The sequence below is a fragment of the Perna viridis genome, chromosome 11, assembly GCF_037379345.1.
Source record: "Perna viridis isolate PV_CMFRI_1.1 ecotype Kerala chromosome 11, ASM3737934v1, whole genome shotgun sequence".
Lineage (NCBI taxonomy): Eukaryota > Metazoa > Mollusca > Bivalvia > Mytilida > Mytilidae > Perna > Perna viridis.
Genome location: NC_142455.1, coordinates 8336975 through 8352188, shown reverse-complemented (window position 1 = coordinate 8352188; position 15214 = coordinate 8336975). Strand labels below are relative to the sequence as shown.

Sequence of the window (15214 nt, the reverse complement as noted above, 5' to 3'; positions counted from 1 at the left end):
TTCAAGCTGCCATAAGAGACTGTCTTGACATGACATCAAGTCAATGGGACAGTGGGATAGTTCGAGCTCATTACAGACAAGGAAGGCAGAATAATTTACCGAGGCTTATCAGTAAAACATGACAAAATAATACTTTGTACAAAAAATTGATACGGCTGTTTGATTGTTCGTTAACCTGCACGAGATATTGAACGAGTTGTTATATGCTGGAGACTGCCATGAAACATGCACTCAGATATGTTTTTTTTTTCAGTTTCAATATTATGAGGGGATTATAAAGATCATGTTACAGTCCGGAAAATATGCAATTACATTAACAAGGAAAATAAAGAAATGAACTGATCACAATAAAACATTTTAAATAGTTGGCTGTACTTGATCGTCACTTCTGTACTTAATCGTCGTAGCTATCCATTATTCATAGACGGTTCAGGATATTGTCTGCCGGACTATTAAAGTGCATACTTTTTCATACATATAGCTATGCAGCCCCTATGTATTTAGGAACCGGGCGGGCCGTAGGTATTGATTAAAAGTGTCAGAATATTGAGGTACAGGGGGACCATAGCAACATAGGCCTCGTTTCAGACGATTCATGCGCAAGGTATACGATAACTGTGAAGAACACGTGTCACGCATTAACGCTACTAGCTATATAGATCACAAGTCAGACAATCAAGGTACTGGTTTGTCCATAGCTATGTAGACCACATATCAGACAATCAAGGTACTGGTTTGTCCATAGCTATGTAGTCCACATATCAGACAATCAAGGTACTGGTTTGTGTCCATAGCTATGTAGACCACATGTCAGACAATCGAGGTACTGGTTTGTCCATAGCTATGTAGACCAAAAGTCAGACAATCAAGGTACTGGGTTGTCCATAGCTATGTAGACCACATGTCAGACAATCAAGGTACTGGTTTGTCCATATCTATGTAAACCACATATCAGACAGTCAAGGTACTGGTTTGTCCATAGCTATGTAAACCACATATCAGACAATCAAGGTACTGGGTTGTCCATATCTATGTAGACCACATGTCAGACAATCAAGGTACTGGTTTGTCCATATCTATGTAGACCACATATCAGACAATCAAGGTACTGGTTTGTCCATAGCTATGTAGACCACATGTCAGACAATCAAGGTACTGGTTTGTCCATATCTATGTAGACCGCATGTCAGACAATTAAGGTACTGGGTTGTCCATAGCTATGTAGACCACATGTCAGACAATCAAGGTACTTGTTTGTCCATATCTATGTAGACCGCATGTCAGACAATTAAGGTACTGGGTTGTCCATAGCTATGTAGACCACATGTCAGACAATCAAGGTACTGGTCTGTCCATATCTATGCAGACCACATGTCAGACAATTAAGGTACTGGTTTGTCCATAGCTATGCAGACCACATGTTAAAATTGCATGGTGTAAGTCGTTCATAGCCAGGTAGACAATGTCAGACTATCACGGCACTAGGTGTTCTTAAGATGTAGGGATTATGTTTGAGTTGATAAAAGTATTGTTGAGATGTCCATAGCTATGTAGCCAACGCGTCAGGATATCAAGGCAACGGATGTTTCATAGCTATGTAGCCAACGTGTCGGATTATCAAGGTAACAGATGTTTCATAGCTATGTAGACCACGTGTCGGACTATCAAGGTAACGGATGTCTTATAGCTATGTAGCCCACGTGTCGGACTATCAAGGTCACGGATATTCATAGCTATGTAGCCCACGTGTCGGACTATCAAGGTAACAGATGTGTAATAGCAATGTAGCCCACATTTCGGACTCTCAAGGTAACGTTTTTGTCATAGCTATGTAGCCCATGCGTCGGACTATCAAGGTAATGGATGTTTCATAGCTATGTAGGCAACATGTCGGACTAACAACGCAACGGATGTTTCATAGCTATGTAGTCTCATGTCGGATTCTCAAGGTAACGTTTTTGTCATAGCTATGAAGCCCTCGTGTCGGACGGACTATCAAGGTAACGGGTGTTTCATAGCTATGTAGACTACGTGTCGGACTATCAAGGTATTGGATGTTTCATAGCTATGTAGCCGACGTGTCGGACTATCAAGGTAACGGGTGTTTCATAGCTATGTAGACTACGTGTGGGACTATCAAGGTATTGGATGTTTCATAGCTATGTAGTCGACGTGTCGGAATATCAAGGTAACGGATGTTTCATAGCTATGTAGACTACGTGTCCGATTATCAATGTAATGGGTGTTTCATAGCTATGTAGACTACGTGTCGAAATATTAAGGTAAGGGATGTTTCATAATTATGTAGACTACGTGTCGAACTATCAAGGTAACGGATGTTTCATAAATATATACCCCATGTATTGAACTATCAAGATAACGGATGTTTCATAGCTATGTAGACTACGTGTCGGATTATCAATGTAACGGATTTTTCATAGCTATGTAGACTACCTGTCGGACTATCAAGGTAACGTGTGTTTCATAGCAGCTCTGTGGCCCGAATGTCGAACTATCAAGGTAACGGATGTTTCATGGCTATGTAGCCCACGTGTCGGACTATAAAAGTAAACGGATATTTCATAGCTATGTGGCCCACATGTCGGACTTTCAAGGTAACAGATGTTTCATAGCTATGAGGTTCACGTATCGGACTATCAAAGTATCGGATGTTTCATAGCTATGTAACCTTCGTGTATGACTATAAAGGTAACAGATGTTTCATCGCTATGTGGCCCACGTGTCGGAATATCAAGGTAACAGATATTTCATACCTATGTGGCCCACTTGTCGGACTATCAAGGTAACATATGTTTCATAGCTATGTTGCCCACGTGTCTGGCTATCAAGGTAACATATGTTTCATAGCTATGTTGACTACGTTTCGGACTATCAAGGTAAAGGACGTTCATAGCAATATAGCCCACGTGTCGGACTCTCAAGGTAACGAATGTTTCATAGCTATGTTGACTATGTGTCGGACTTTCAATGAAACGGGTGTTTCATAGCTATGTTGACTATGTGTCGGACTTTCAATGAAACGGGTGTTTCATAGCTATGTTGACTATGTGTCGGACTTTCAATGAAACGGGTGTTTCATAGCTATGTTGACTATGTGTCGGACTTTCAAGTTAATGAATGTTTTATAGCTTTGTAGATTGGTTAAAAAGTGGTCAAGTGGTATTCATTAATTTACGTATAAAAGTCAAGACGCAAACCACTTGTCAGATAATCAAATAGAAATATCTCAAAGCTATGAAGACCAGATGTAATTTCATAAAAAATTCTTGCCATTCATAGCTATGTAGTCCAATATATATAAATATATACAGAATATAAATGGACTGGCTTTGAAAGAGTAAGAAAAAGTATGTTACTAAGCCCATTTTTTTCTATAAAGACCACATGTCAGAAAATCATGTTTTTGAAAAAAAAAATATAATTCCAAAGGTCATGCCCATTAACTGAAATAGTTTGTTGTTACAGCGAAAACAAATTTTGTTAGCATTGAAACATACTAAAATCATTTTATTTCATTTCTTAAAAGTATAATGGATGCCACAAATAGTGTATCAAAGCAAGAAAAAGAAACATTTTCTGGTACGGGAAATAAATACTGTACACAGCAAGTTTTATCCAATAGAAAGCCCCATTTTCAAGGTAAATAAATGATTATTTGTTCTTTTTTTAGCTTGCTCCAAAATGCATGTCTATTTTTTGAACATTTCAATTCACAATGAAAGCCTCAGCACTTGACGTATTTTAAGTACATATATCGAACAACAATTAACTGCACGAACAACAATGGGGAGCATGAACAATTAATTGCACATAAAACCGAACATTAAGAAATCCTTTATCACTTAAATGCTCTACGATTTCAAATATGTATCTGGTTTTGTTTCCAAAACATACATTTTTGTCAATGAGTTAGAAACATAAATATAATTTAGCTATATAATTATACAACTTCCGTCTTATAGATTATGCAATAGTGTCCATTAGATGCATATATAAAAAAAAATCAATAAACCAAGCATTTAAGTACCATTTTGTTTAAGAATCAGGCAACGGGTGGCACATCATTTCCCCCAATTTAGTAATTTTTGCCTAAAATATATTCAGTACATCTCGAAAACAATAAAAAAATATCCTGAAGAATCAGTTACGTAGATATTTTTTGACTGCTGATATAGGGAAAAAGTGCGGGAAAATAAGCCCGCCATTTTTCCATATTGCATTTCAACTAAATTGGACCTTTCAATTTCTTAAAAAGGTAAACTTGAAGAACAATTTGATGGTGAATTCTGGATGTCATGAGATAAAATATTTGGATAATGCAAAGAAATCTTCGCGTTTTTTCCTTCATGTGCAACATCTAATACACATTTTTCCTGATTCTTAGACAGAGAAGTACTTAATTTGTTTGAAGTGACGGCAACACTAGAACGACAACTTAAAAATATCGACAGAAAGACTATCTCTGCAAACGTCCACTATAGAGACAATGAAAATCACCGTTAGATAGTTTGTATGATAGCTCTGCGTACCACTGAAGACGTCTTTGTTTTACTGTTACACATTGAAAGAGATACTTGATATAATAACAGTTCAAACTTCACCTAAATCTTTACAAAAAGCGTTAAATAGAATATTAAGATAATATTACTGATGGCATTGCAACATGTGTTTTCGTCACATCACTGCAAATGACTGCTATAATACTGATATCATATCCACGAAGAGAATACTTGAAAACAACTTTATATCATGCTATTACTAACAATTGCAATCACTTATATCATATTACTACAAACAATTAGTGAAACAAAAAATATCATAGCAATGCAAACAACTGCTTAAATTTATATCATATCTCTACAAACAACAATTAAAAAAAATGTTATATTATATTACTATAAACAACTGTTCAATTTTTTTTTATAATATCACTGCCAACAACTGCTAAAAACTGTATATCATATCACTGCAAACAACTGCTAAAAACTGTATATCATATCACTGCAAACAACTGCTAAAAACTGTATATCATATCACTGCAAACAAGTGCTAAACACTTTTTATCATATCACTGCAAACATTTGCTATAATACGTATATCATATCCACGCACAGAATGCTTGAAAAAAAAACTTACCATATTACTACTAACAACTGCAATCACGTTATATCATATTACTACAAACAATTAATTAAAAAAAAAAAAATATATCATATCAGTGCAAACAACTGCTTAATTTTTATATCATATCTCTACAAATATTTAAAAAAAACTTTATACTTTATTACTAAAAACAATAAATTTAAAAAAAAAAAACTTTATACCATATCACTGCAAACAACTGCTAAAAACTTTATATCATATTTCTGCAAACAACTGCTTAATACTTTAGATCATATTTCTGCTTTTTAAAACTTTTTATCACTGCAACCATATAGTTGAGATTAAACCAATTAGCCATTATTTTATGATCACTATGATTTGATGCAACAGTGCTACAGAAATGTACACTTTCTTTGGTAACCTTTTTTTTCATATAAAAGGACCATCGTAGAAGGAATGCTTATTACAAGCAGATTTTACATAGTTCATTTGTGTTAGGGTCAAATGTTCAATCTGTCATGTTAAGTTATTGGATTTTATGTAAAAATTGTTTGCGTAGAAATGTCTTACTAGTTTGAGCCAAAGTTTATTTATCAATTTACCAAAGTTAAACTATATGCTTAAGTTGATGATTGAAATTCCAGAAAGTTTATTTTCTTTAGATTTCGAAATATTAGCATTTTCTGTATATTTACACCTTAATGTTATCGTTGTACACATACCCACAGTTTGAAAATAGTGTTGTCATATTTTTTAATGAGATGATGAGGGATCATATTTTAACTTCCTATGGCAGATATTTGATGTATTTTAAGTACCAGTCCATGTAAAAATCTGACTCTGCCATTAGTAAGGTGATTGGTCACCATACAAACCATTTTTCTCAGTCTATACATGCTATACTTTCACATAACATTAATCATTTCTGCATTTAGATCTGCACTTTTTCAGAAAATCATACATTTATCAATCACTACAATCAACCAGATGAAGCAAAATCAAGGACAATAACTCTTGCAAAGTTTCCATTTCATGTACGATCTATATAATTTTAATCTCACAAGCGGAACAACCAAATGTAAATATAAGACTTGTTGTGTGATCAGTAACTATTTTTGAACAAGTAATAAAACTGAATTCGGTTGGTTTTTGACATGCATGATTCATCTTCTATCTGTCTTTTTTTATTATAAATACTGCTACTGATCAATCACACCATGCTTAGTACTTGTCCAACATGCTAGGCGGAATCTTATTGTGCTAGCTCACAAAAGCAATAGCCAGAGGTAGGCATACAAAACCACTTGGACCCATTATGTTGACTCTGAGTCAGCCAACGAGTCGTCACTCTATCCCTTTAATACCGAAGACATGGCGGATAAGCAGTGAATACCAATTTAAAAGGTTCTAGTGTGACAGCATGGGGTTGAACCCATGATATCCTGCGTGTATTGCGAGCACGCTTACCCGAGATTACCTGGCCGGTGTTTGGAAAATGAAAAAAAAAAAAAAACAACAAAACAAAACAAAACAAACAAACAAACAAATCTAAAACTGTAAGTACAGTGGCCCCTTTTAACAAAATTCGCAAGAGTAAAATTAATCGTAAGTTAGGACGCCACAATACTTTTATTTACTATGACGTCATGACTTACGACTAGTTTTACTCTTAAAAATTTTTTTGTGAAAAGGACCACAGAATCGCATCACATATACAATAGTTGCTCGTTTATATAAGAATGGTCATAATAAATTCATTAAACCAATTATTGTGTTTATTACATTACATAATTTCAGGAATGTGGTCATGACCTTGGCATGTTTATGTGATATTTGCGTCTTGACTTTTATACGTAAATTAATGAACACCACTTGACCACGTTTTAACCAATTGCAGCTCCTTTATTTCCGATATGAAATAACTACGAATTATAAACCGATACTGGCAAACAACCATTGATATTGTTACTGAATAATGATTCTAACCATTTGTAGTTTGTTGTATGTAGACTATTAATACAACTTAATTTAGCTATTCGTTTCGGTGTTCACACGATCATGAAAATTTAATGAAGACCATAACTGTTTACACGATACCAATATTCTTGTTAAATACAGCAGTTTATCAAAAGGCCCATTTTGATTATATGTATTTTCAAATTGTCAAAATTCAATTCGTTTCTTTTTATCTATACTGTGTTTGAAATACATATGCACACTCATCATATTTGACAATGTTATTACTGTTTTTGAATATATTTTCTTGATCATTTTATATTAATATTGAAAAGTACGTGTTGTAATAATCGAGATGACGATCAAAATGAATCAAGACAATATCTAGTAAAATATGCTGAAAATCAAAAAGTAATCAAGGAAATCAAGATTCTAACGGAAATCAAAATAACGTTATTGTTATCCAGGGAACTAGACCAGACATAGAAACAGACAAGCACCACAAAGAACATAAAATAACCAAAATAAAACAGCGGACAAAATATCTTAAGCATCACCACATCTTTGTCGCGAACAATTTGCATTCATATGTTTTTACGCTGACCAAGCTTATTCTATACAACATAAAGTTGGCGACGGAATCGCCCGAGTTGATTCAAGATCATACTCAAGATATACAGCTTACTCTATGTATAATATTTGACGCTACTAATTCAATACTTAATAAAAAATAATGGATATCATAATCCGTATTGGTCCAGTTTTCATCCGGAGACACCTTTATTAGTCTGATGCTGGCTGATATTGATCGAGGGTTGAAGGCGGGACGATATGGATTATGTATTAGAAAAGTTATCATATTCCTTCGACAAAAATCATAGACAAAATTAAATAAGTTGTTAATAAAATATCATCATGCATTCATGTGCATTAAAAATGCAGATATTTTTAGAAATGTTTATATAGTAAAATATGCCAGCGGACCTGCAGCTTGATATGGTCAGCTTGGCAAAGATTAAGAGATCAAGTCTCAGACAGAGGTTCCGAAAAGTCATTGAGGCAAATGGGTATTCTTCCATCTATATCAGAAGTCAATATATTTCAGGTGAGGGAAGCAAAGCAAAAATACCGAATATTATCTTAAATAAAGATGGAGTATTAAAGAGTAAAATCCATTTATTGACAGAAACATGTTTGAGAGTACAAAACTGATAAGCACAAACAACCAAAAACAAAACACAGAGAAGTGCAGCAGAAGCCTTACCATAGCATCTGAATAAGAATTCGTTACGTTCCAGAAAGCGTTTTGTTTGTAAGTTTTGGATTTTTAATGTCACATATGACGTACGTAACTACAAAGTTCATGACATGGATTGAATTGTAAGGAAAATACATGAAAACTGAGTAAAACTAATACAGATGCTTAATTCGTCTACCCCGGACTTGACTTTTTATGAACTTCGCGGATATTTGTAGAAAGGCAGAGGGCGCTTACCCTACCGATGCATCTGGTCCATGCTCCCAGTATTTAGTGCAGTCCGAGTTGCTCATTTTCTTTTGTTACATTGCATATTTTAATTTAGTTACTTTATGTACTTTTTTGTGTTTGTCTATTTTCCGTGTCTGGTCTTTGTCCCTGGATTACATTCATTTGATTTCCACTAGAATATTGGTTTCCTTGATTACTCTAAGACGCTCTAGCAATGGAAAGTAAAACGATGGATACTATGGTTTTATTGAAACACATGATATGCATAATCCGGTAAAAATAAAAGATTTGACAAAAAAGCACACACACCCACCACAATTAACAATATAAAGTCACTAAATATAAAGATGAAAGATAAACACATAAGACAACTGATGAATAAGTTAGCATCCCGGACTCTGTTTACAAATGATGTATGGAGCAGATGCATCAGTATGCAAAAGGTCATTATTTCTCGAGCTACTACCGCATAAAGGTTATTCATATTAAGTCATATCTGTGTAATTTTTATTCAGGATATTCAATGGTGATACAGCATTTTATTGTCATTGTATTCCTCAGTGATGATCTTAAGGGCTAACTGTATTCAATTCAACTCTCTAATACTAATTTGGGCTATAACAATGTATGACTGTGACATCATATTCTATCCTCAGGTAATTGCAGGTATCTATTCATTTATTTTATACTAATACGTGTCTTACAGTAAAAGTATTTTTATTCTTGTGAAATTCATTGTTTCTTGTTAAACTGATTTTTTTTGCAGTGCAGAATGGAATTGAACTTTGAAGAAAAGTATTTTAAAAGCTTTTATCTGAAAATGTCTGTATTTTACACGGCAAACACTTGCACAATTACTTGACAACGTCTAGCTTGCTTTGCAGGAAGTAGATGTCAGTGCATTTCAAAAATCCGAAAAGAGGTAAAACATCCGTTTAAGACAATTGACAACCTATCGGTTACTTTGAATCATGAGTTGCGCTGAACAAAGTCGCTACGTACTTATAAGAGAAATATTGAAAAAAAAAACACAAAAAAAAAAAAAAAACACAAAAAAAACACAAAAAAACAAACAAAAAACAAACAAAAAACAAAACAAAAAAAAAACAAAAAAAAAAACAAACAAACAAACAACAAACAAACATGCGTCTGCATTGAATCACAGTAATTAAAATTTGTTTCACGTGCAATATTAGATTTTTGTTCATAATCAAATAAAAAATTAAGTTTGAAATAAAAGAAAGACGTATTATTTATGACTACACATCGCATTATTTATGACTACAAATCGCATTATTTGATGCACGTAATATCTGAATTTAAAATATAAAAAGAAAGAAATGTCAAGGAAAACACACTTAAATAAAAAAAATATTTTGCAAGATGAAAGGCACATACACACATACAATTTCAAGAAGGTTAATCTTATATATAAATCATCAATGAATATATCGATAGTATTGACAAAACATCAAAGTCTAGGTCTATTTGTTAAACTACTTGTATCTGAATGCAGTGAAGAGCTCTCACTTGATCCGATTGCATCCTACTTGGTTTAATCAAATAATGGGATAGAATTTAGTAAAAATACAAATGGTCATAGTCCACCATCCAATTAATCGCAAAGAAAAATAAAACAAAACCAAATCACACCAAGTAAACATATGCAAAGCAAAATGTCAACCAGGGAACTAAACAAAACCTTAAAAAGCGATTAAAAGTGAAAAATGAAATTACGAATAAACAAAATTCTAAGTGAATTTCGTCCTTCGTATAAAAGGTTATCAACATAAAATGCACAAGGCACATAGAAATAATAAAAAAAAAAGAAACATAAAAAATCTTTACCTCTACTGGTGTTCCAAGTCTTCGATGTCAATTACAATCTTCCTATTTCTGTTTCGCGAAGAAATGCATTGTCACTTTTATCAAACACTTTACAACATTACTGTAAAATAAATAACTTCAAAAGAAGCATAACTGTCTAACGATTAAATTCTCTGAAGGCGTGTTTACATTTGTCTTTCAGCGCGGAGTTAATTCGACTCTAACGATATCAATATGATAAACCATACAATCTGATTGATACGTTAAAGCCGATACGACGAAACAAACAGTGTGTACAGAACAATGTTGTGGTATTTACAAATCAATAACATTCAAGTTATCCTGATTATTAAAATGTTCACTTTTTATCTTATCAGTTAATACAAATATAAACGAATTTCACAATTCCATATGGAGGACATATCAAATTAAGATATCATTATAAATTTCCATGGGTATGCTTAATAGAAAGTGGTATATTACATATCTTGACCCTACCATTTTACTCTGAAGTGGCCACTTGATATCATGTGACACTTTAAAACGTAACTACCTTGGGAGACGGAGACGTACACATGATCTAAAGTGAAACCTTGAGAGATATCACAGCATGGGCATTGCTTTTTACTTTATAACTTAATGTTTAATATATGATATTGCATTTATTGAAATGCTTTTAATTAAATAAACAAAGATTTTATTTACATAACTTGTAATAGTAATTTCATTTCAAGCCATTAATATGAACGTTGTGGTTTTATAGGTTTGAATAAAACCTTTTGAAAAAAAATTGTTTTGAAACAACCTAAAAACGAATTTAAAAGATAATTGAATTGGACTGAAATAATTTGTTCCCTTTTTTTAATTGTGTAGTTTCAGAAGCATTATATCACCAACGTTTCACTTCGAGTGTAAGTTTCGCTAGGTGTTTGTTAATATGTCTTTGTTCTAGATTCAATAAAAAGTCTGTAGAACTTGTTATTGACCAATAGCTAAAATATTTTAGTTTGACAAAACTAAGGCTTCATAAGAGCATCAGCTTTATTAAGTATAAGTCTCTGTAAGAATCGGGCTGTGAATGGAACATGGTCTGAAATAACCTATACTTTGGCGGTGTAATATGACTTTTGCACCATCACCATCAGGATTATAGAATAAGATTTTAAGCATAATTGTGGTTAGTGAATTATGATTTCATCGCAACGCACAGTAAATAAACACTATAGGGGCAGATTATTCTGCCAAATACAATCATTTTTCAATATTTCAATGAAAGTATTCTTAAAGTATTTGTAGAGATCAAATATAATTGTCACTTTCAATAGAAAAGACTTCATTGTATGTATTTATATTATCACATAGGTGGGTTTTTGATATAAACATTCTAGATTTTCCAATTGTGCCATATTCGTTCAAAAACTTGTACTCAAGCTACGTGAATTCTAATTTAAAACTCTAAGGAAATCAATGCTTAAATTGTTTATCTATGGAAACAATAAATGACTTTTAATTAACTGAAAACCGTCTTGCACTTAATATGATCTTTTCATCTAGACTTTGAGTAAAAATCATACCATTTTTTAAAATTGTTGTGTAAATATTTTATGTAGATATCGGATATTTTAGTAATTAACATTCTTTACAAAAACCGTGTACATACTTTAAATTACAATCTAGAGGCATGAGCAGGTTTTGTAGGATCGTTCAACTTATGGTTCAAATCAGTACCATTACCGTTATCATGGAAGAAGGTGCATATATCTCATTAACATATACACAATGTGCAAAATTCAAAAAGGATGGGTTAAATTCTAAGTTACATATTATGCACAATAGATACCCTCTAAGCGTGAAAGGGATGTAGTCAAGCGGCCACCTAACCTGCTTTCACCGCTGGTAAAACTATTATTCCAAAAAGGATGTGATTATCGTTTGAGTTCCCTAACTACAGTATAGTCGTTTTATCGTAATTTATGCAACAAACTATAGTGAAACCTGTCTAATGTGAACCTTGATCTATACTCCAGCTACTTGTCTTAAGGAACTAGACCTATGGTAAGGGACAAAATTCTTACAAATCATTGGAACGTTTGTAATCAGTATTTTACATCTCATTTAAAAATCAACGTAAATTTGACGGATTTCATTCTGTTTCAAAAGAAAGCTTGATAGGCGTTGGTTAAATTGAATACGATCCAAACATATCACTGATTTAGAGAGTAGTGTTCCTTACATTAGGTCTACTTCCTTAATATCCACATGTCAGTTCAAATTTATTAACCGAACCCCAGTCCAAACTGTCCAGAAGCGGTTCGGTTTAGGCAGGTTTCATTGTGGTGTACTGTTATGATTGGTATTCTTGTAAAACAGTAGTAATTTTGTATTTTGGTAAATCCTGCGAATGTGGTACGAATTGTTCATATTATAAGAAGTTGTAGAAAAAAAAATAAATACAATGAAAATTAAGCAATATATAAAAAAAATATTTTCCCCTTTTCAAGTACATTTTATCTTGGACTGCACAGGAATAACACTTATACACAATTTCTTGTATGACAAAACCGTTATCTGTTGTTTACACAAGTAAGATATATTTCTTTCAATTTCGCTTGAAAGATAGAAGTCATTTAAAATTTTAGTCCAAAGTTCAACAGCATTTTCCTTTATATTCAATTACTTTTATAAATTACAGAGATGAATTATAAATCATAATCTTAACTACTTTATCAAAGACAGGTCATTGCGTTCATCTTTTGTGCAAATGTCATATAAACTGTCTTGCCTGCCTATCATTTTGCTTTATGAAATCACCAGTACATCTAGTATGAATTGTGCTACTTTTGTAACATCTCATGTTACTACTTTATGTTCTTTGATTTTAGAATCCGTTTTATTTCCATAAAATTTATTTCGTAAATTACAAAATTACACAGGTAAACGAACTTATTACCGTTTCAAATGTTAATATTTATGGTCCAAAGTCGCGGACTAGGGTTTACCATTATTTTCAGTCAGGTTCTATCTACTGATTGCTAGGTTACACCTTACATTTTTTTAAAAAGCTGGTCTGACTGTTATCATTGCTGATGCTAATAATGTAGTACTGTTACTTATGACTATTTCCAAGATACAAATGATTTAATAAAATTTCCAATCGCAAAAAAATTCATTATCACAATTTTTATGGAAATATCTCAGAATATATATATATATATATATATATATATATATATATATATGGAAGATAAAGTTAGCATAGAAAGGTCTGAAAAATTCCCAACGATGTTAGAACTGTCAAATTTGCTTCTTGGTCGTTCCCTCCGCGGGACTCTTACTCGTACCGCTGAGGCATCTATGGCAACACCGCCTGCACAAAGTCCAGCGCCCTAGACCTACCATAGATTTACATTTTGAGAAATAAAAAAATATATATAGGAATTGACAAAACTTAAAAGCTAAAAATGTTAACCGAGTTTTGTCCCAATACTACAAACCGCTTCGCAGTGTTCATAATGCCCTGGGAGTATTTTCATCCGAATGATAGTTATCGGATGTGCGTTACTTATAGAATTAGTATTAGAATTAGTATTAATATTAGAATAACTCACATTTATCCAGAAAAATTGTTTCTTACGCAGTAGTTATTATGAAATCAGAAAAAAAGGTGTCCAAATCCCGCCGACTTTTGAATTCGTAAACAGTTTTAAACTATAAATATAATATTAGTTTGTCGGTTGGTTGTTGCATACTTAATGTATACATCATATAAATTGTGCATGAATTTGGCACTTTGCGGGAGCCATCGATTTCGGTTTGGTTTGATTTGGTTGATTTATTTGGGAGATTGAATGTAACGGGAATGGATATGGTGAATATGAGGACACAACAACCCGACAGTTATGAAATATGTCAGGTCAAGACAATCAATCAATAATTAACGAGGACCACATCCTCGCATCATAGGTCAGGCTACAGCTGGCACCAGCAACAAACAACATTATACACAAGTACAGAGAAATGGTTGCCTTTCTAGACTCCAGCAACATAAAAATATAGTGAAAACGAAACAAGAAACAGAGGCAAGAAGTCACTGTTTTGAGACAGGCGCATAAAATGCAGCGTACCTTGACGCACAACATTACAACCCTTCCCATCTTGCCCTATTGACAAATGCATGCTTTTCTCAGAAAAGCACATCAAAATATGAAAAGAGGGCATACAAACGATAGTCCTGTCTGTATTTTAATCTGCTTTTCAAATGATACATTGCATATCAGAACCGATAAAAAGCATCATTTTGTACAATGAATTATCTTTACTACAGGCATTATGAATTTAATATGGACGTAGAATTATGCCATTTTGCTTTAATTTCATGAAGAGGCTATTATTCTTTTGATATGTTTAGGATGTGAATTCTTTGATGAAGAGGATATTATTTTTTTATATGTTTAGGATGTAAATTCTTGACAGCACACACTAAACTAAACATATCTTGTGAAATTTACTTTCCACATAAGGTTACTTACTAGTAATTGGTTTTAGAAATAACAAAAAAATTAAATAAAAAAAATAAAAATAAATAAATAAATAAATAAATAAAATAAAACAAATAAATAAAATAAAATGAAATAAAATAAAATAAAATAAAATAAAATAAAAAAAAAAATAAAAACATCTGCTTTGATAAATAGGTTATATTTCTTTTGATATGTTTAGGATGTAAACTCTTGACGAAACACACCATGAACACAGACGTATCTTGTGACTTGTACTTTCCATATCATGTTAATACTAGTATGTAATTTTAGTATTTTT

The 15214-nt window shown here is 32.7% G+C and overlaps 1 protein-coding gene across 1 annotated transcript in view; it reads right to left on the bottom strand.

The window, feature by feature from the left end:
* Positions 1 to 10786, bottom strand: part of LOC148602852 (calcitonin gene-related peptide type 1 receptor-like) — a 46043-nt gene extending 35257 nt beyond the window's left edge. The window contains exon 1 of the mRNA XM_088551257.1: positions 10418 to 10786. The gene's annotated coding sequence lies outside the window, so the exon portion shown is untranslated. The remainder of the gene's footprint in view (positions 1 to 10417) is intronic.
* Between the last annotated feature and the right edge of the window lie 4428 nt (positions 10787 to 15214).